A 24,716-nucleotide genomic window follows, 5' to 3' on the forward strand; every position below is an offset into this window, starting at 1 on the left:
CTACAACTGTGCTATTAATGCCAGTAAAGGAGAGAACCTATAATTCCCATTACAACTGTCAGTGTGTTATTAGTGCCAGCTGATGGTTTTACAACCTACTTATTCAAAGCGAGTTTTAATTAAAAACAGACAAATAACTTCAATTTACAAGATGGATATACATCGACGGTGATAGTAATTATAAGTGAAATTAACAGGTTGGTATTTAATAACAACACAGGAAATTAGGAAATGATTTTGACAGCTGATTTTTTTAATATATTGTCAGATGAATAGTTCAGTGAAGGAAAAAATACTAAATTCTTTTAGTTAGGCATCAGACCCCTCCCCCAACTTAATTGGCTAAAATTGAAGAAAAAAATTCAGACAACAATATCAATTTCAAATCAGTATGCAGTAATATGTAGTGCTATGAATGCAAAGCCAGTATGTAGGGAGGAAACAAATAGCTCTTTTATGGACACTTTACTGCATTTAGTGCCACACATTTACTATAACGAAATTTCTGCTGTTTCTAAATTTGTCAGTTTTTATGAAACACTTGTATTTAGGGGTACAAACATCCATGTGCCAAACCAATGAAATTGAAGATGAGCAACACTTTATCTTAAAATGTAAAATGTTCACGGATGAAAGGAAATCAATATTAGCACACTTTAAAATATGGCCCCAGATTTGTCAGACACAGAAAAATTCCTTAATATAATGAACAGTAAAAATGAGAATATAATTAAAGAAGTGGCTAAATACACATACACATGCTTCAAACTTAGAGAGCGGTACACTGTCAGCTGCCTCGAAAAAATAAATACATAAATATTTTAAACATGAGTCGTTTTTGACACCTGCTAAGGTGTATTTTCTTTGTTTTTCTCTGTATTGTTATTGTAAGGTTATTTCCCTCTTTATTGTGAATAGATCTGATGTCCAGATTTGGATAAAGAAACAATAAAGAATTATTATTATTATTATTATTATTATCCATTAAAATTAAAATAGATTGTGTAGGATGAGAACTCCAATGTCAAAATAAAAAACATAGCTTTTATCCTACATTTTATCAAACTGTTAATCTCTACCTCTGTTAATCTCTCCCTCTGTTAATCTCTCCCTCTGTGAATCTCTCCCTCTGTTAATCTATCCCTCTGTTAATCTCTCCCTCTGTGAATCTTCTTCATTGGAAACAAATTACTGTGGTAATTATGTAGATTCAATTATTTACAGGAATTTGTCAATTGGTCTCCTGTGTACAATATGCAGCAATTGGGATTTACTTGTGAGACTAAATATATGTGCAGAAGGAATTTGTCAGTTTTTAGGAGAGATTAACAGTTGGATAAAATTTAGAATAAAAGCTATTTTTTTTATTTTGACATTTGAGTTCTCATCCTACACAATCTATTTTAATTTTAATGGATGTTTGTACCCCAAAATACAAGTGTTCCTAAAAACTGACAAATTAACAAATATACACAAACAATTACGAGATACAAGTGTGCTGTTGGTAAGCGCTGAATATGAATATTGATATTGGTCATATATATTAAGTACTAAGCATACATTTATCTTTATCAAACTTATCAAATAGTGGCAGTGGCATTATCTAGGGATATATTAATCAGTAAGGAATGGTATGAATCAATGGTAATTTATCATGACTGGAACCATGATGACAGACTTGTAGAGATATACCTGTCAACAAATCATGATGACAGACTTGTAGAGATATACCTGTCAAAAGACCATGATGACAGACTTGTAGAAATATACCTGTCAACAAACCATGATGACAGACTTATAGAGATATACCTGTCAACAAATCATGATGACAGACTTGTAGAGATATACCTGTCAACAAATCATGATGACAGACTTATAGAGATATACCTGTCAACAAACCATGATGACAGACTTATAGAGATATACCTGTCAACAAATCATGATGACAGACTTATAGAGATATACCTGTCAACAAATCATGATGACAGACTTATAGAGATATACCTGTCAACAAACCATGATGACAGACTTATAGAGATATACCTGTCAACAAATCATGATGACAGACTTGTAGAGATATACCTGTCAACAAACCATGATGACAGACTTGTAGAGATATACCTGTCAACAAACCATGATGACAGACTTATAGAGATATACCTGTCAACAAATCATGATGACAGACTTATAGAGATATACCTGTCAACAAACCATGATGACATACTTATAGAGATATACCTGTCAACAAATCATGATGACAGACTTATAGAGATATACCTGTCAACAAATCATGATGACAGACTTGTAGAGATATACCTGTCAACAAACCATGATGACAGACTTGTAGAGATATACCTGTCAACAAATCATGATGACAGACTTATAGAGATATACCTGTCAACAAATCATGATGACAGACTTGTAGAGATATACCTGTAAACAAATCATGATGACAGACTTGTAGAGATATACCTGTCAACAAACCATGATGACAGACTTGTAGAGATATACCTGTCAACAAATAATGATGACAGACTTGTAGAGATATATCTGTCAACAAACCATGATGACAGACTTGTAGAGATATACCTGTCAACAAACCATGATAAGAGACTTATAGAGATATACCTGTCAACAAATCATGATGACAGACTTGTAGAGATATACCTGTCAACAAATCATGATGACAGACTTCATCCTATATAAGAGTATGTTAATGGATTAAAAGCTGTACGAGCTGCAACTGGAATGTTGTTGTTGTTGTTGTTGTTGTTGTTGTTGTTGTTACGTACAATAACTCGTAATATTACATCATCATTGAACAATATAGAATCACCTGTGAATAAATGTATTATTTTGCAACAGTTTACACGATAAATAATATAACATTGATGTTTGGGTGCGCACCCAAAAATCAGCGCCCTCAACGGTGATCATGTTTCCGTGAAATTTATTCATAATATCGACCACCGATGTCTAACATGTTAACAATCTTCTATGAAAATATTTTATTTTCTGATCGAAAATAATACCCCAGTTATAACGAATGCAGATTTAACATAGGGACATTTTCAACACCAAATGTTTGCTCAATATTTGAACTTATTACTCCATCACCTTCTGATAACATTGACCAATATATAACGATTGCTTTTGTTGTTATAAGTTGTCTTTTTAGTACATATATCTTTGATTACCTGATGAAAAAAGTCATATTTGCAGGTAGTGCAGATTTAAGAAAAACAACAGCATACTCAGGAGGAAATTAATCAAATATGATGAATATTGCGGCGAGGCATTCAATTAAAATCTTAGGAATTAATTAAAGATTATTAATATGGAAATTAGACATGTCATTAAAATCGTAGGCGACAGGAAGAAAGGTATACTGCATCATTATTTAATTAAAAGTATATTGATTTTGAAGTAATTTCGACTAGTGTATTCAATAACTCTTAGTTAACCTTGTTGGCTCGAGAGATTGTGATAATTCTATACCATGTGACGGTCACGTGGTTATGTAAGTAACATATAGAATAGAATAGAATAGAATAGAATAGAATAGAATAGAATAGAATAGAATAGAATAGAATAGAATAGAATAGAATAGAATAGAATAGAACTTTATTGTCCATTTACGGAAATTTTCCTTTCGCTACACCAAAATATAAAAGGCACATTAAAATACATATACACACTAAAATAACTACAGTAACACAAACACAGTTACAATCTTACAATAATATACATATACACACTAAAATAATTACAGTAAGAAACACAGTTACAAACTTCCAATAAAAGTATTCTTCGAATTCAGTGCATATCTTTAAAACAAAAATTGTCGGAAGCTTATAATCACAGGTCTGAATTCAGTATGCTTATTGCACTTGGTATAAATGATTACTTAAAAATGTTCTTACGAGTTAAAGGTACTCTATATCGTCTTCCTGAAGGTAACAAATCAAACTGCGAGTACAAGCTTTAGGGCGTTTGGAACTGAAATTTGTTGTTTTCGTTGTATATCAGATATTGCATTTTACTTACATACTTCAAATTAATTCAACCGACATTAAAGAAGTTGAATATCCAACTGGTATTGCTGATTTCAGCATATTATGTACACGTATGGATACAAGTCTTTGGGGAGAGGAGTGTTGGTTTTTTATTAAAATCATAACTATTGACAAATACAAATATACACAAGGTAGAAAAGTGAGAAATGTTTAGAAAATCGACAAGAAATACTTGTACATAATATATATATATAAAGAAGTTACTGGCAATGTTATTCTTTAATTACCTAACAAAACCTCAGTATGATTTTTATCATTGCAGGTAATAACTTCATAAAGTTCTCAGCAATGTGCGCAGTCTCTGTGAAATCTAGGGGTCATTTAGTTTTCCTTTTTTAACTTGACGAATGCATGTTTAATTAAAGACGAAGTCAATTTAATTACCACTCAAAGGACGTCCAATTAAAATCTACCTGAGACCAAATTACCGGTTTTCAAGGTCATAAGGTCGTACCAAACTACTATATAAGTAAGTTCTGTTGGCTAACTGGATTCAGAGTCAAGCAAGACAAGCAAGAGCATTGATCACTTCACAACCAAGCTGTATTGTACTTAAGGTAAGATACTACAGTGTTCACTCATGTTTTTCACCTCAGAGGTGTTTATCGATGTTAGAACAATTGCTACGATCTAGTTTTATTTTGTTATACAAGACAACATTTTCTCTGTCTATCACCTTTTTGTGATAACAGGTATACATATATTATACGTCAACTCTCACCAGGCTTGCGTTGTGATTGGTCGAGAGCCCTACACATATGTTTGATTCATTTCTTCTTCATTCTGCTTCTATTTCCACTAGTACCAAATTGTAAAGAATTGTGAATGTTTCTGATGAGTAAAAGTAACTGTCGTCATTGCAATCCAAAGAATTTCAATTTATCATTGGTTACGTTGAGTATTTAATCCTTGAGATTAATCCCATTTAAATTTTTATAGATCGGTATTCTAGATAATTAAAGTTTTATCTGACAGATAATCTATGAACGTTGTTCCATATTCTAACTCATGGCTGTTCAACTCCCTGTATACAGGAAGTCTAGTTAACAAAAGTTAGTTAGTTCAACCAAACTCTTTAAGTTACCAAAATACACCATAAATGATTTCATTGTCTGGCACGTGGCATAAGCTGAGTTTATAAGGTTTTTATTCAAGTGAAAATGGATACAAACAGTTCATTTCAACTATTCCAGTATACTGTTCATATAGATGTATGCCTTCTATGATATTACCATTTGTATTCTGTTATTGTTAGAACTGTTGATTACATACTAAGGATTTCCAATACATTTTTGATAAATTACATTATTGGAACATTGAACATATCTTACTACAAGGTTTGAGTTCAGTTTATTGTAAGTAATTGTTTAGTAGAATATTGTGAGTAACTTTAATGTGTAGAAAAAGTTCATCCCCAAAACATATCAACCCAACTTGTTGTACTTCAATATCAACATTGCATTTCACCCTTCGTTACCTGTGTCTACTGGCCATTACTTTATTACTTTATCGCCAAATACATTACCTGGTACCAATGTATACTGTTTTCAGGCCTTTTGACCAATACATTAGAAAGTGACAATTTTTTAAACTGTTCCATTTTGATAGGATCAGATGATAAGATTTAGTAATGTTATCTATTCACGAATGGTTTAAAATTGTAACAATTTTCAGAGTGATAAGCTTTTACGATGTTACAGTAAAGCACCGCCTCGAGGAAAGAAAGTAAATGTCAGGATATATTCACCGTATCTACCAGTTGGCATGTTAGCTCAGCTGGTTAGAGCACTCTGACTAGTGTTTAGGGGATGTGGGTTCAATTCACAGTATCTACCAGTTGGCATGTTAGCTCAACTGGTTAGAGCACTCTGACTAGTGTTTAGGGGACGTGAGTTCAGTTCACGGTATCTACCAGTTGGCATGTTAGCTCAGCTGGTTAGAGCACTCCTGACTAGTGTTTAGGGGACGTGTTCAGTTCACAGTATCTACCAGTTGGCACTTTAGCTCAGCTGGTTAGAGCACTCTGATGTGGGTTCAATTCCTACACGTGTCACTTTTCTTTCCTCCGAGCCATGGTAATCAAACATATATACAAAGAGACTACGAGTTGCTTCAAGTTACCTGCTCTCCATAAATGGGTTGATTTAATTTAATAGCATAATGTCAAGGAGAACTTACTAAAGGAACGGTCCAGCAAAGCGATACTTACAGTAAAGCTCGGTCGATAATTAGATAACATAAGTTTTTGGCAAAGAACATCGAAGTTACCATTTAATAGACTATCACATAAAGTACTAAACGAAGTGATAACCCTCGGCGAAAGTGGAAATTCAAAATGGGCTAGGTCTATCAAGGGGATGATTTTCAATGCCTTTGACCAGGGAACATTGTGGAGTAATCCTTTGAGCATTTGCATTGGAAAATGTATAAGTGAAAGGGTACAATCTCTGAAAGGTGAATATTTTTGTGAATGGAAAAAAACTCCCAAGTTTTTAATGATAACCGTAGAAATCCAACGCAACGAAAGAAAATTAGGACGTATAGAACATTTAAACTCAACATGAATTTCGAACAACATCAAGCCATTTTGAAAAGTTCTCAACTCCGACATGTTTACACAACGTGTAGATGCTCCTATCATACGTAGGTATGTGAATATACCGGTAGAAGATTTCGACAAAATATACCGGTAGAAGATTTCGACAGAATATGCTGTATGTGTGACTCAATGAAGTAGAATCTGAAGTTCCTTTTTTGATCAGTTACTCTAGGTACAGTCAACAAAAACAGGGTTTCTTTTAAACGGTATTCCCTATTTATCCGGATTTTTATGGATGAGGATGATGAAACTAAGTCCATCACGATTTTATGGAGTACACTATTTTGAATATTTATTCTTATGTACACGTTCCAATACTTATTATTTCCGCTCACTTTTTCAGAATAGCTGATTAAATATGGGTTCAAAATATTTCCTCATTGGTCTGGTACTAGCTATTGCTTTGGTGGTCGTCCTTACTGATGCCAACCCCGCCGTCGATGAAGCTGATTATGTATACAAAAGGTTTGCTGAACTTACAAGAGATACAGGCAGTAAGAAACTATATCATATTTATCTCTAGCTCTATCTTTCCAAGTCAGTCAGTCAGTCACCCAGTCAGTCAGTCACTCAGTCAGTCAGTATGTCCGTGCGTCTGTCTGTTTTTCTGGCTATCAGTCTGTCTGTCTGTCTGTCTGTCTGTCTGTCTGTCTGTCTGTCTGTCTGTCTGTCTGTCTGTCTGTCTGTCTGTCTGTCTGTCTGTCTGTCTGTCTGTCTGTCTGTCTGTCTGTCTGTCTGTCTGTCTGTCTGTCCGTCCGTCCGTCTGTCTGTCTGTCTTTCTGTCTGTCTGCCCGTCTGACTTTATGTACACCTGTCTTTTTAACAGGTATATCTCTCTTTTTTCAGCCTCTCCCTCACCTAACATCTTGTGTAATCATACATATTTTAAAAACATACATTAAGCAAAGGGAATATATTCAGTGTGTCATTTCTGTATTGCACGTATCTAATGTTTCAGGGTGAACATTTTAAAACCTATCAGGTCATTGCATCTTTCCTTTGGGTTGGGTTTAGGGTCAGAGAGCACAACAAACCAACCCCTAATTAGGTCTGAAGAATAGCACTCTCATCACAATATTTTATTTTCGTTCACATACAGTTTGCACAATGGTGACTGATGATGGTACTAAAATGAGTTGCTTTCCAACACCCTGTGCAAAGGGTAAACAGTACGCAGCATGCTTACCAGAGTAAGTAGCAATTATATGCCTTGGGAGAAGTTAGCTCAATTTGAGATTATTTTACTCTGTAATGTCACTCTACCAGAACGAGGTGTCACAATTAAATAGAATTACACGTATTTTGCAATTTTGATCTCTCAACATGGACATACGCACATACATACATACATACATACATACATACATACATACATACATACACACATACACACATACATACATACATACATACATACATACATACATACATACATACATACATACATACATACACACACACACACACGTACGCACGCACGCACGTACGTACGTACGTACGTACGTACATACGTACATACATACATACATACATACATACATACATACATACATACATACATACATACTATATATATACATACATACTATACCAGCTTCCAAAATCGTATAGGGTAATATATCCTATCCAGCTGATTTTTAAATCCCTATCCAGACTTCACTTCCCAATGCAATCACGAATTCAATGTATTACTACACTATATAGAGATAAAGCACATAGACAACGTCCAATTATTGGTATTTTAACTATTTTCGATGAATGTATTGTTGATATTGTTGGTTGTCTGATCGAAAAAAACTATACCCCAGTTACAGCCAGTGCAGGTTTAAATGTATTGTTTTAGATGACGTCACACTAGTCTACAGACAGACAGGTATAACAATGACCACAAACTATTAATTTTTCTATACTTTTTTCAGGGCTGTATTTTTGGGTTGATGGATTTGGTTGATGACGACATTCCACATTGCATGATCGAACGAACTTTCACACTTTATTTTATAAGACAATGACTTGAGTAGAGATTCCTTCTAAGAACTCCTGTCTGCATACCAGGTGTCATCGAATTCCTGTCTGCATACCAGCTGTCTTCGAATTCCTTTCATCTAATGTCAATGACGTCATTTCTAGTTTGGTCTCTATCTGATTTTCTCTGCAATAAATAGTCAAATTAAACACTGCAAAGAAAACAAGTGTGGCGTAATCTTCTCTTATGCCGCGTGTGTGTGTGTGTGTGTGTGTGTGTGTGTATGTATGTATGTATGTATGTATGTATGTATGTATGTATGTATGTATGTATGTATGTATGTATGTATGTATGTATGTATGTATGCATGCATGCATGCATGCATGCATGTATGTATGCATGCATGCATGCATGCATGTATGTATGTATGTATGTATGTATGTATGTACGTACGTACGTACGTACGTACGTACATTTGTATGTATGTATGTATGTATGTATGTATGTATGTATGTATGTATGTATGTAGGAATGCATAAGTAACGTGTAAAACAGTCCTTCCGACGAGTTCAATCCGACGTTTCGATCGCGAACAGGCAGGCCATGAAAAACGGCAGCAGTCAATCTTTTGGCTGTGTATATGGCGCTAATCAATATGCTTACATCGTGCATGATATACTAATACACAAATAATAGACACTGTGTGCGTCAAGCCAAATCGAAGTATTATTTACTGAGGAAGTTATATATATTTCTTTGTGCATTGAAACTATACAGTAAGTTTTGTGTCAGAAAGTACAGTAATGCGGATATGAATTACATTTCAAACTTGTAGATGCAAGTACATTGATATATGGAATACAAGAGTAAGCAATAAAAACAACTGAAACTATAAAACACTGCTTGACAATCTTGATGTGCTTTTGTCCGTTTATTGTGAAAGACTCTTTTCTCTCATGTTACCCTTTCCATAATCCCTTAGCAAGCCAATGTTCCTGTTCTTCTTCTACAAACTCAAATTGCATGCTTGATAGTTTATGTGTTTTTCTTTAATTAGATATAATTCCCTAATATTTTACTACCGTAACGTTCAGCCAAGGATACTACAGGTGACCTAAGGGGCCTTGTCACTACCAGTCGATCGATAGACGATTAGTGACAAACCCTTAGGCCACGAGCATTTTCTGGTTTAATGAAGAAATATATTAGGGAATAATATAATTTTACCATTTCAAGCACAATTTATTGAATATTGTGAAAACTAATGGTGATTTCGAATGTTTTGACACACATTTCGAGCACCTCAAAATCTGTGACGTAGACACGGGTTAACGGTTGTCGTGATTTAAAACGACCAAGTATATGCTGTTCAAAGACAATAACTTGGCTGCTGTTTAGTATGATATTGTATGTAGTAAAAGAAGGGGGTATTATTGAGGTAGGCATAAATTCTAATTTCATTGAACAATAATAGTGCAAAAAGAAATAAAGATTTTTTGGTTTCACCATTACAAATTGAAAAAATGAGTGAAAAACTCAATAACCAAAATTTGCATATTTTTTGGAAACTATGATATACATAAATTCCATAAATATATAGTTCTCTTAAGTCATCCTTGGTCAGTTTGGACACCAGGGGTTATGTTACATAATACTTAAACCAAATTAATTTCAAAGGGTTAAAAAAAATACTTATCAACAGACTTCAGAGATCTGACGTCATCGTCGACAATATCGGTAATTGAGTATGGCAAATTTTACAGCATTTAGGATTGACGTTGGCGTTTACAAAATTGAAAGTGTTACTTATAACACTGAGAGAATAATGATTTACGTACTATCATTTATTCGAGATCCCAAATCTGTTGATTGGCATGAGATTAAATTCATCAGTAGCCAATCAGAAACTGGCTATGTCTTTCACAAACGTAATATATGCGCGCATGACTGTTTGCAGTTAGGTTTGACCTATAGACAAGACAGCGCGGAAAGTGTAGCGGGCGGTATGCGGACAATTTGGAAGAGTTTGATAACGGAGTCTTGAACGATATTTTGAACTTTTACATAAATAAAGGAAATTTTGGTAAAATAAGTCTTTGTTATGTATATATAAAGTTGTGAACTGAGAGCAATATAGAAAAATGAACCCAAAGGAATATGTCTATAATTTTATAAAGTTTTATCCCCAGTCTTTTAGACGGCACAATCAAGTATTAAAAATCGAACTTTCCCGGCAGTTGCCACAAATACAACGGTCACCTGTCTCCACAAAGTGGTGAAAGTGCCAGCGGAAATTAATAATATGGAAATGATGCTAAAGATGGAGTTCTATCTGGATGGTGTATTTCTAAGGTGAACTTTCAAGTTTAAAGTTACTGTCGCTAATGAAGAGGTCAATCGCTTACACTGTGTCGTTACTGCTGGACCCACTTACGGCAAAAGCAAAAACTATAGTAGGGACAGAAGGGGCACAGCCCGGTCAATTTCAATTCGCAATCTGATGAACAATTACTAGAGGTCATCTGAGGGTCAGTGGTTAGGTAGACAATAGACTGAAAGTTCTGAACTGGAACCACAGGGGACAGCGAGAATGTAAGCCGGGCTTCGCGAAAACACGGAGCGTCGCAGTCACACGTCAACGAGTGGTTATCTCTATGGTCGATGAGGGCGCACAGTACAAGGTTATTCGAGTACGGCTATATATATATATATATATATATATATATATATATATATATATATATATATATATATATATATATATATATATATATATATATATATATATATATATATAGATGGTATCGGTGCATACAAAGTAATTCGTTTAGCTTTAATTTTAGTAAAGCGAAGCTCTGAGGGCTGTGAGAGAGTCTAGTCGTATGTCTGTCTGTCTGTTTGTGTGTGTGTGTGTATGTATGTGTGTGTGTCTGTGTTTGTGTATGTATGTATGTATGTATGTATGTATGTATGTGTGTGTTTGCATGTGTGTTTGCATGTGTATGTGTGTGTGTGTTTGTGTGTGTGTGTGTGTGTGTGTGTGTGTGTGTGTGTGTGTGTGTGTGTGTGTGATCTTGAGTTATGGAATGTAAACAAGACAACCGGCAGTATTAGGGAAGTACTAAAGTAGCTGATATCCTGTCGAGCTATAGTCATATGAGGTGATCAAATGTCGTGCATCGAGCACCAGAGGCACTGTTACCACCGACTTTTGTTTGGCGACCTTCTGAGCACTCTAGGCAAGGTATTGTTACAAGACGCGTACACAGAGACTACACTACTGAATAGGATATAAGACGTATTAAACTATTATTCTATCAGTGGTCTGAACAATTTTTTTAAAAATTTCTGTGTACATGTGTTTGTAACTAATTATAAACGGATGGATATTAGTTAATAACACAGAACGTCAGACTGCAGTGCGCCTTCAAGTTTACTCCAGACAAATCAAATGGGTATAGATTTGGCATGGCGACACTCATGCAGCACGCCCTCAAGTTTAAAACCGATAATTATTTTGTTTAATACACGCACGCAGTGCATACAGTGACATTCCTTTTCGTGTCCAACGTGCAGTTTGGAAATATCCATATCATTTAGAAAAAATCGTAATTTTATTACACACTTTAAGAAATGTTTATTTTCAGGTATCAAACTTATAATTATATTATAATGTTTCTAAAATGATTTTATAATATACTTCAAGTTCAAGTTAGCACTTTCATTTCAAACTTCGAGCCATTGTGATATTTAAGATCCATTCCTCGATGAACTAAATCATACGTATAAATTTATAATTACTCTTAATTAACGTGGCTATGATATTAGAAATGATATTTACTCTCCCAATAGCTCTCTTGCCCTCAATACGAAATTTAGTAACTAATTTATTGATACCCAATTGAAACAAAATAAGACAAGCCAATATCATATGACAAGCCAATATCACGTAGCTAAAGGGAACAATAGTCTAAATTGTCTGTCATTACAAATATGAATTATGTGATGACATTCCACGCTTAATATGATACACCAATATCATCTCTGGTAATTATGACGTAACAATAAGTTAGCATGTATTTGAAGTGGATGTCATACTATTTATGAATAGATATGAATCAGTCAATTAACGAACGTATCACATTAAATAGAACCAACTATCCTAGGAAATTGTTATCGGAAATGATTCATTACAGTATGCCAATCTGTGACCCGAGTTGGCTTTTGACGACAATATGACTTTTTTATTTAACAACATTACGAGTGTACATGTGGTCGTCATAGCAACTCATTTCTTCACACCTCTTCCAACGTCTCAGTTTAGTCTATTATAATAATAGCAGTAAGTGGATAAACGTTTTTTGCAATATTTTTTTAGAAAATACTTATAAACCAAACCAAATTATATTTAACCAAACGCAATATAAAGATTGTCAATAAATGGTACACATAAATTAATATCTCTCTGTTAAAGTGCAAACACCGTGGTGTTAAAGTGAAAACACCGTGGTGTTAAAGTGCAAACACCGTGGTGTTAAAGTGAAAACACCGTGGTGTTAAAGTGCAAACACCGTGGTGTTAAAGTGCAAACACCGTTGTGTTAAAGTGAAAACACCGTGGTGTTAAAGTGCAAACACCGTGGTGTTAAAGTGAAAACACCGTGGTGTTAAAGTGCAAACACCGTGGTGTTAAAGTGAAAACACCGTGGTGTTCAAGTGCAAACACCGTAGTTTTAAAGTGCAAACACCGTGGTGTTAAAGTGCAAACACCGTGGTGTTAAAATGCAAACACCGTGGTGTTAAAGTGCAAACACCGTGGTGTTAAAGTGAAAACACCGTAGTTTTAAAGTGCAAATACCGTGTGTTAAAGTGAAAACACCGTGGTGTTCAAGTGCAAACACCGTGGTGTTCAAGTGCAAACACCGTGGTGTTAAAGAAAAGCCGAGAGTATGGGTGTGGAAATGACGTCAACGTCGAACAACAAACTTTCTTCGTGTGGGAGTTTAGAAAGTACGTTATCAACTCATAATCCTATTGATATCACCTTCATATAGTTTTATGACGTCATAAATCTATCAATTATGTTTAATCTGGTTACCGGTAAAAATTATAATATTCAGTGAGGGAGAGAGAAAACAGTTGCGTCCAAAAATGTAACATTAATTTTCATTTCACATTTTAGGCAATATCCATAGCCTGCAGGGCTGTAGACTATAGTAAGGGTTACAAGAACAGTACTTGAACAGTACATAAATATGAATTGATGTGGTGTCAGATATGATGTGATAATTTCATTTCATATTTCAAATTTCATTCACTACACTGTCAATCAATTACGGAACCATATTATATATAATTGGACCAAAATTACAAATTATGAGGTGCAATAGTGTAGAGAGTCATGTTTCTTTTAAATAACAAATATGTCGCCCAAATTTACAGTGTAATAACTTAGATTCATAGTTTTGAGACTGCTAGGGGTAGGCTTGCGTTAACGTCGAAGTTGGCGGTGAGGTTGGGAGAGGGATGTAGATAGACAGACTAATATTTAATCTATATGTAAGTTCACTATTGGTGTTTCATAAAGAAGTAAGAGATATTAGGTTCATGTGAACTGAAACTGTGTTACCTTTAAATTTAACTTTAACTTTTGTCACGTAAGAACAAAGGCGAAGAACAGGAATACAATTGAAAGTAATGGACAGGTCATTTAACCGGTAGCACATCCCCCTCCCCCGCAACTGCATCTCGTCTCTTCCCCCTCGTTTTCTGAACTACTTTCAATAATACCATGTTTTAAAATGCGTATATTGGATGAAATGTGTGGCGATATATTTAATACAAATTATACGGTAAAGAGGATAAAGGAAATTGGGACATCAATTTACATGAACTGTTTCCGGGCGGGGGCCGTTATTGAATTATTGTATAATTATTTTTTATTTTGAGAACTGATTGAGTTAACCAACAAACAAACAAACAAACAAACAAACAAACAAGCGAACAAACAAGCGAACATCAATCCAGAAATAGTTGGGAATTGAAAGCAACAACTCTAACAATTTAATACAATCAGTAAAAGTCATCTACGTCCAACGAAAATATGAAGTTGCGTTTCAGAACACTCCATAATGATAGATGCTGTGATTAATTTATTAAAAAGCACTGGTGGGTAGAAGTTAATGCATGAATGGAGAGACATGACAACGACATTACGGACACCCACGTAGAGAGGTCAGACGACGTTACGGACACCCACGTACAAAACTCACAAAACGTTACCGACATCCACATACTGGCAGCGAAACAGGAAATCCATAAGACTGTCAGGAAGTAGGTTATACATGGATATCTTACAAGACCCGTTCACCCGTAGCATTACTAGACAGTGCTTACATAGAAACAACGAACACCGTCTGACCTTATACCGGGATCGAATATCCACATGACCGGGTAATGTTATTGTACTCACGTCGTCGCCGTCAGCTCAACCTTTCAAAGCTGAGGCTTCGTACGACAACGGCAACTGAGCATTTAGATTACCACGATAGACACAAATTCAAATTACGTACGACAAATTAAAATCTATAAGCTACTCAATGGACTTTGGTTTAATTGTACTCACAATATGGTCACGTGGTTTTTATGCTGACATTCATCATCTTTCAGTGTACAGTTTGGAGACTTCTAGTATTTACACCATAATGATAACACTACAATAGTTTACCTACAATTCTCTCGCGTGCACAAAAGTTGCTCCAATTCAGACACATCTCATCAGTTTACAGGATTTTTTTAAAAACAGTCTTGTCATTTTCAAACATTCGTTCTTTTGACATCAATGAGTTTCTGAATGTCCATTTTTATTGGTTCAAATATCAATGACTTTTTGTAAAAGGAGATAGAAAATTTTATACATTTTTCAACAGATTTTCTTGAAAGGCATGCAGGGAAACTAAGGAAAATATAGATATTCTAACATGTCGTTTTACTCTGAGTAGAAAGAATATAAGATATTTACGTGTTAGTATCTCTACAGACTAACTATTCAAGTTTGTGATTACTTTAATAATATGTTTTGTTAATTTTTATCAACAATTTGAAACATTATTTCTTTTTATTGTACTTTTCTTGCATGTTAATCAAATGTATGATTTGAATAATAAGACACATTACTTATCTCGGAAGGTTATAAAATACATACAAATCAGAGAGAGTTGTGGTAAAATATTTTACAGTACAGTGGAGATAATATCCTCACAAAAAAAAGGCACCACTTTCATCCACTTGTGGAGTCTACCACATCGAAGGAGGTACGTGACAATACACTTAGTTTGTCTCTATCTTAAGGAGGTAAGTGATAATATCTTTAGTTCTATCTAAATAATCCCATAGTTCGGTTTCCATAGTAGTATGTAGACTAAATCTCGAAATGAGATCACATTGAAATGACTTCCGACAGCAGGGGATATAATTTGAAGGCTATGATATGCAAATGAGCAAGCTTGTCGCCCCCTATATAATCCAGTATGCATTCGAACTATTTTCAGATACGTGTAGTTCAGTGACAGACCATATACTGGGAATATTCATTTATAAGGTAATGTAAAAATGTCCTTGAAATTAGCAAATCCTTCTGTAGTATTACGACCTAAGTGGATACATGTAAACGTAGCAATGCTTGATTCTACATTTGGTGAACGTTTAAGACGTAAGATGTGAGAAATCTCGAGAGAGTAACTTCATCGTTGTTAAACTTTCAAATACACCAATTGCAAGTTGGACTTTCAATCGAGGAAATTCGGTATATTTTGCTATGTTCACATTTTCAATTTAGTTACATATAAAACTTTTATGTGACATTAGTATGAAATTCACATTTTCAGTTTAGTTAAAGCTTCTATGTGACATTAGCCTGGAATTTTAAATTTGGTTTGGGTTTGACAAAATTTAAATATCCCCTTCCGCAAGGATCCCTGACTAATGTGAAATACAAAACTATGCATTGTTATAGACTGCTTTGCCGGATCAACTCTTATTTGAAAGTTATGGAGATACGTACGTACGTACACACAGACAAAGACAGACAGACAGACAGACAGACAGACAGACAGACAGACAGACAGACAGACAGACAGACAGACAGACAGACAGACAGACAGACAGACAGACAGACACACAGACACAGGCACAGACACACACACAGACAGACACACACACACACACAGAGACACACACACACAGACACACACACACACAGACACACACACACACAGACACACACACACACACACACACACACACACACACACACATATATATATATATATATATATATATATATATATATATATATATATATATATATATATATATATATATATATATATATATAGCATGCATCATGATAAAACATTCATTAAATGTATTCTCTGTTACTGTATTTGTTCGTCAGAAAAGAGATAAGCATCTCAGTGGTGAACAATAATGGCATCAAGAAAAGTCTTACTTTCCTATTTTGTCGTCATGGTAATCGTCTTAACCTGTATTACTGGTACCTCAGCTATACCAATCAACAAAGGAATTCGAAATTCAAAACAGTTTGAATTTCTCACGAAGAGTGGAAACCTTATTCGTAAGTTTTTTATTATAACTTTATTGCAGGATACACTCCCATATACTATATACTATAAAACACAACATTTACATAGTACACAAGACAAACGTTAAAAAAAGCACTCTAAAAAATATAAAGATAAAAAAAAAATTTAAAAATACATTAAATTCATATATCTTGAAGTTATCTTCGAGCGTAAAAAACTTTTAATATCATCTCATCATGATACTGGTTTGTTTTAAAAGCGAATTTTAGCTGTAATTTGTTTGAAAGAGAAAGTATGGCTTATACAGAATAGTTCTGTTTCCCGGCTACAGTCCTACTGTTAGCACCATTTTATTATAAGGCTCAATGCTAAACTTATATGAAGTAAATCATTGGGTAATATAACATGACATGTAATTATTCATATAAAAATATAACACAGACAACAGAATGTTAAGATCTGGTCCAATAATTCCTGATATATATTTGCAACTTTTGACAGGCGGAAGTTGTTACAAACAGGAAAGTAAACACCTGAATTTGATTAATAACACTTAGCACATCATGTTGGAAATACAGGGACATATATGGTTGGGTAAGAACAGTATGGCCTCTTTATATGTACATGATGAAATACAATAAAAATATATTCGTCTGTGAAAATGAGTTATTACGTAAAGAGGCCATAACCCTGTTCTTATTAAATGATGGAATGCAATATGTGTTTCTGTACTTCCAATTTGCTGCCAAGTGTTATTAATCCAGTCCATTTGTTTACTTTCCCTGTTCGTAACACGTAAATGCTTGCTTGTCACTGGTTCTATTAGTAATCAAATCACATACGTATCAAGTAGCGCGAGAATTGGATCATGGCATAGTTTGTGTTAAAGGTGTGAGAAACAGGGTTTAAGAATGGGTCGCAATATTTAATACTCAATCACTCAATCACTCAATCAATCAATCAATCAATCAATCAAGGACTGGTTGAAATGATGATGAAAGAAACTCATCGAAATAGCATTTGATGGGAAGTGTGCCAATATGACATTGTGCGTCGTTTTCATGTTTTATAACACCTTCTATTGTAGCTTGCAAGGGAGACGATGGTATGCCTTGTATTTGTGATAGCAAGGGAACTCGGTATGCATGCACTCAATGGTAAGTATACACTTTCAATCCATCGTCAGTTATTGTAAAATTCATGTGCAAATAACACTTTCCGTTTGTGAAATGCAAACTCCTTCAATCCCATAAAGACTTAATTCTTCAAAGTTCTTGTACCCTTCTTGGAGACAAAATACTGCAGAAAACAGATCACATTCACAACATTGAAAGATATGTACACTAACTAACACTGTAGAAAACATAACCTTCACGTCATTGAAAATCACTTACACTGCTAACTAGCACTGTAGAAAACAGATCACCTTCGCACCATTGAAAGACATGTACACTGCTAACTAGCACTGTAGAAAACAGATCACCTTCACACCATTGAAAGACATATACACTGCTAACTAGCACGGTAGAAAACAGATCACCTTAACACCATTGAATAGCATATACACTGCTAACTAGCACTGTAGAAAACAGATCACCTTCGCACCATTGAAAGACATGTACACTGCTAACTAGCACTGTAGAAAACAGATCACCTTCACACCATTGAAAGACATATACACTGCTAACTAGCACTGTAGAAAACAGATCACCTTAACACCATTGAATAGCATATACACTGCTAACTAGCACTGTAGAAAACAGATCACCTTCACACCATTGAATAGCATGTACACTGCTAACTAGCACTGTAGAAAACAGATCACCTTCGCACCATTGAAAAACATGTACACTGCTAACTAGCACTGTAGAAAACAGATCACCTTCACACCATTGAAAGACATATACACTGCTAACTAGCACTGTAGAAAACAGATCACCTTAACACCATTGAATAGCATATACACTGCTAACTAGCACTGTAGAAAACAGATCACCTTCACACCATTGAATAGCATGTACACTGATAACTAGCACTGTAGAAAACAGATCACCTTAACACCACTGAAAGACATGTACACTGCTAACTAGCACTGTAGAAAACAGACCACCTTCACACACCATTGAAAGACATGTAGACTGCTAACTAGCACTGTAGAAAACAGATCACCTTCACACCATTGAAAAACATGTAGACTGCTAACTAGCACTGTAGAAAACAGATCACCTTCACACCATTGAAAGACATGTACACTGCTAACTAGCACTGTAGAAAACAGATCACCTTCACACCATTGAAAGACATGTACACTGCTAACTAGCACTGTAGAAAACAGATCACCTTCACACACCATTGAAAAACATGTACACTGCTAACTAGCAATGTAGAAAACAGATCACCTTCACACCATTGAATAGCATATACACTGCTAACTAGCACTGCAGAAAACAGATCACCTTCACACACCATTGAAAGACATGTACACAGCTAACTAGCACTGTAGAAAACAGATCACCTTCACACCATTGAAAAGCGTGTACACTGATAACTAGCACTGTAGAAAACAGATCACCTTAACACCACTGAAAGACATGTACACTGCTAACTAGCACTGTAGAAAACAGACCACCTTCACACACCATTGAAAGACATAGACTGCTAACTAGCACTGTAGAAAACAGATCACCTTCACACCATTGAAAGACATGTAGACTGCTAACTAGCACTGTAGAAAACAGATCACCTTCACACCATTGAAAGACATGTACACTGCTAACTAGCACTGTAGAAAACAGATCACCTTCACACCATTGAAAGACATGTACACTGCTAACTAGCACTGTAGAAAACAGATCACCTTCACACACCATTGAAAAACATGTACACTGCTAACTAGCACTGTAGAAAACAGATCACCTTCACACCATTGAATAGCATATACACTGCTAACTAGCACTGCAGAAAACAGATCACCTTCACACACCATTGAAAGACATGTACACAGCTAACTAGCACTGTAGAAAACAGATCACCTTCACACCATTGAAAAGCGTGTACACTGCTAACTAGCACTGTAGAAAACAGATCACCTTCACACCATTGAATAGCATATACACTGCTAACTAGCACTGTAGAAAACAGATCACCTTCACACCAATGAAAGACATGTACACTGCGAACTAGCACTGTAGAAAACAGATCACCTTCACACCATTGAAAGACATGTACACTGATAACTAGCACTGTAGAAATCAGATCACCTTCACACCATTGAATAGCATATACACTGCGAACTAGCACTGTAGAAAACAGATCACCTTCACACCATTGACAAACATGTACACTGCTTACTAGCACTGTAGAAATCAGATCACCTTCCTACCATTGAAAGACATGTAGTCTGCTAACTAGCACTGTAGAAAACAGATCACCTTCACACCATTGAAAGACATGTACACTGCTAACTAACACTGTAGAAAACAGATCACCTTCACACCACTGAAAGACATGTACACTGCTAACTAGCACTGTAGAAAACAGATCACCTTCACACCACTGAAAGACATGTACACTGCTAACTAGCACTGTAGAAAACAGATCACCTTCACACCATTGAATAGCATGTACACTGCTAACTAGCACTGTAGAAAACAGATCACCTTCATACCATTGAAAGACATGTAGTCTGCTAACTAGCACTGTAGAAAACAGATCACCTTCACACACCATTGAAAGACATGTACACTGCTAACTAGCACTGTAGAAAACAGACCACCTTCACACCACTGAAAGACATGTACACTGCTAACTAGCACTGTAGAAAACAGATCACCTTCATACCATTGAAAGACATGTACACTGCTAACTAGCACTGTAGAAAACAGACCACCTTCACACCACTGAAAGACATGTACACTGCTAACTAGCACTGTAGAAAACAGATCACCTTCATACCATTGAAAGACATGTACACTGCTAATAACTAGCACTATAGAAAACAGATCACCTTCACACCATTGAATAGCATGTACACTGCGAACTAGCACTGTAGAAAACAGATCACCTTCACACCATTGAAAGACATGTACACTGCTAACTAGCACTGTAGAAAACAGATCACCTTCACACCATTGAAAGACATGTACACTGCTACCTAGCACTGTAGAAAACAGATCACCTTCACACCACTGAAAGACATGTACACTGCTAACTAGCACTGTAGAAAACAGATCACCTTCATACCATTGAAAGACATGTACACTGCTAACTAGCACTGTAGAAAACAGACCACCTTCACACCACTGAAAGACATGTACACTGCTAACTAGCACTGTAGAAAACAGATCACCTTCATACCATTGAAAGACATGTACACTGCTAATAACTAGCACTATAGAAAACAGATCACCTTCACACCATTGAATAGCATGTACACTGCGAACTAGCACTGTAGAAAACAGATCACCTTCACACCATTGAAAGACATGTACACTGCTAACTAGCAATGTAGAAAACAGATCACCTTCACACCATTGAAAGACATGTACACTGCTACCTAGCACTGTAGAAAACAGATCACCTTCACACCACTGAAAGACATGTACACTGCTAACTAGCACTGTAGAAAACAGATCACCTTCGCACCATTGAATAGTATATACACTGCTAACTAACACTGTAGAAAACAGATCACCTTCACACACCATTGAATAGCATATACACTGCTAACTAACACTGTAGAAAACATAACCTTCACACCACTGAAAGACATGTACACTGCTAACTAGCACTGTAGAAAACAGATCACCTTCGCACCATTGAAAAGCATGTACACTGCTAACTAGCACTGTAGAAAACAGATCACCTTCACACACCATTGAATAGCATGTACACTGCTAACTAGCACTGTAGAAAACAGATTACCTTCACACCACTGAAAGACATGTACACTGCTAACTAGCACTGTAGAAAACAGATCACACTCACACCACTGAAAGACATGTACACTGATAACTAGCACTGTAGAAAACAGATCACCTTCACACCATTCAAAAACATTTACACTGCTAACTAGCACGGTAGAAAACAGATCACCTTCACACCAATGAAAGACATGTACACTGCTAACTAGCACTGTAGAAAACAGATCACCTTCACACCACTGAATAGCATATACACTGCTAACTAGCACTGTAGAAAACAGATCACCTTCGCACCATTGAAAGACATGTACACTGCTAATAACTACCACTATAGAAAACAGATCACCTTCACACCATTGAAAGACATGTACACTGCTAATAACTAGCACTGTAGAAAACAGATCACCTTCACACCACTGAATAGCATATACACTGCTAACTAGCACTGTAGAAAACAGATCACCTTCGCACCATTGAAAGACATGTACACTGCTAATAACTAGCACTATAGAAAACAGATCACCTTCACACCATTGACTAGCATGTACACTGCTAACTAACACTGTTGAAAACAGATCACCTTCACACCATTCGTTCAATTTAAGTGTCTGACTACGCAAATGCTTGGACTTATATGTTTGTCACCTGTGTGCGTGTGGTGTGTGTTTCTTATTTGTATCAGTTTATATATGTTTATTGATGTGAAATTTAATCACCATTTATCCCAGTGTAATAATTTGTAGGGCAGGTGGCACAGTAATTAGTTGCTAAATAACGTGTTGTCGACTTATTATAATAGATGACCAGGTATTAACAAATATAACATGATACTGTCAAAACTGATCAATGTAACTACTATTGATAGTAATTGCTGTAATTTTATTAACATTATCAATTTCCAATTTAATGAAAACAATAATTTTGACAATCGGTCAGTTTTCCAAAAACAATCATAGCTTTAACTGCTTCTTTTCCTTGAATGACGTCATCAGCAGGTTTATTTTTGATTTTGGTAAGCAGTGTTTATCATCTCAGACATTCATCTCTATTACGTCAATCATTCCAAGTGTTTGTAATTTTTCCATTATCATGATCATTGCTATCATTTTCACAATAAATTATGCTTTTATTTGATATTTTGTACAACACATTTATAAAGTACATGACCATATGGATAGTAATAAGTTGGTAGGTTTTGGGATTTTTTTATTCATAAAACAACTCTTACTATGGGTTCCTACTTGGACAACATAAATCAAGTCCTTGTTTGTAACTTAATGAATTGTTTTAAAAAATCAAAAAATGTATACAATGTTTGTTATAGTACGTACAGTAACAAATGTTTACGGTTTAGATACCATCTGACTTGATGTAATTTACTTAGTTACAAACGTGGACTATGTATATCTTGTTTCACATTGTTTTTTTTTTTCAAATAGGAAAACAGTAGAGGTGTATGTATAAAGATAAAAGAAATAACTATTATATCGGATGTACTGTTTCTTCACCCCCGCACATACACGCACGCACGCACGCACGCACACACACACACACACACACACACACACACACACACACACACACACACACACACACACAGTTAGTGGGAGGGCCGACATATATTGGAGCAACTTCACTACACTGATAAGTCTACGCACCTTGAAACTGTCGTCGTGCATACTGTATATGGGTGGTATTCTACATTGGTGTACATTTAGAAGAGTAGGTGTCGAAACATCCACCACACCCACCCATCCACTATGATTACGCTGTTGGTGACTACATTGTGTGTCAAATAATTACACGGTTACTATATTAGCTGACAGGCTATTACGTTCGATGATAGATTGACATCAATATAGAAATGGTATTGCAAACATAACATGATAATAAGTAAGTCTTTATTGACTATAATGGAAACAAACCCTGAACCTTGAGTCAAATTCCGAAGCAAATTACAAATTAAGTTAACACATACTTTGATGAACTGATATTGGAATTTATCATTTTATTTTGACAGGACTGCCTTTGTTGGCCGATAAATGATTGACTGTATATTTGGTGAAGGTCACCCCGCTCCATATGTGGTACACAGAATCGACCTACCAGACTTTTTAATATTTGCTGTTGCACATTATTGCCATCTCGGACGATAACAGGATCTTTAATAACATTTCGTCATTCTATATTCAGTATGTTTTTTTTTAAGTGAGTGTTATAGGCAATGTTGTCTCATAATAAATCTTTTAAATACAAGTTATTTGTCTTGCGTTTGCTTATATCTATGTTGATACATTGGTTAGATCAGTACGTCATGTAGTGTGATTGTGCACGTGTCCGTAATACTTAGACATTTTATTGACACCCCTCCCTCCCTTCTTTTTGTCACACATCAATACAATATTGTTTACCATTATACACGTACAAACCTGACCTTTTAAAATCAATATATATAGCTAACCTCCCACGTTTAAAAGTCACAGTAATATCCATGAGATGCAATTACATTGTGAAACGTTAGTGAAATACGTAATTGTTCGTTTCACTGTCT

At 35.4% G+C, this 24,716-nt stretch overlaps 2 long non-coding RNA genes across 3 annotated transcripts; both read left to right on the forward strand.

Moving 5' to 3' along the window:
• The first annotated feature begins 4,556 nt into the window (after nucleotides 1–4,556).
• On the forward strand, nucleotides 4,557–8,858 carry LOC144440316 (uncharacterized). Of its 2 annotated transcripts, none has more exons than XR_013481183.1 (4): nucleotides 4,557–4,633; nucleotides 7,019–7,169; nucleotides 7,775–7,865; nucleotides 8,595–8,858. It is a non-coding gene; the product is annotated as an uncharacterized LOC144440316 (long non-coding RNA). The 2 variants fall into 2 exon arrangements; XR_013481184.1 differs by having other exon boundaries at nucleotides 4,574–4,633; nucleotides 7,024–7,169.
• Nucleotides 8,859–16,197: 7,339 nt separating this feature from the next.
• Nucleotides 16,198–24,373, forward strand: LOC144440498 (uncharacterized). The gene is made up of 4 exons (XR_013481207.1): nucleotides 16,198–16,240; nucleotides 17,096–17,275; nucleotides 18,331–18,400; nucleotides 24,186–24,373. It is a non-coding gene; the product is annotated as an uncharacterized LOC144440498 (long non-coding RNA).
• The last annotated feature ends 343 nt before the right edge of the window (nucleotides 24,374–24,716 follow it).

The sequence above is a fragment of the Glandiceps talaboti genome, chromosome 9, assembly GCF_964340395.1.
Source record: "Glandiceps talaboti chromosome 9, keGlaTala1.1, whole genome shotgun sequence".
NCBI classification, from domain to species: domain Eukaryota; kingdom Metazoa; phylum Hemichordata; class Enteropneusta; family Spengelidae; genus Glandiceps; species Glandiceps talaboti.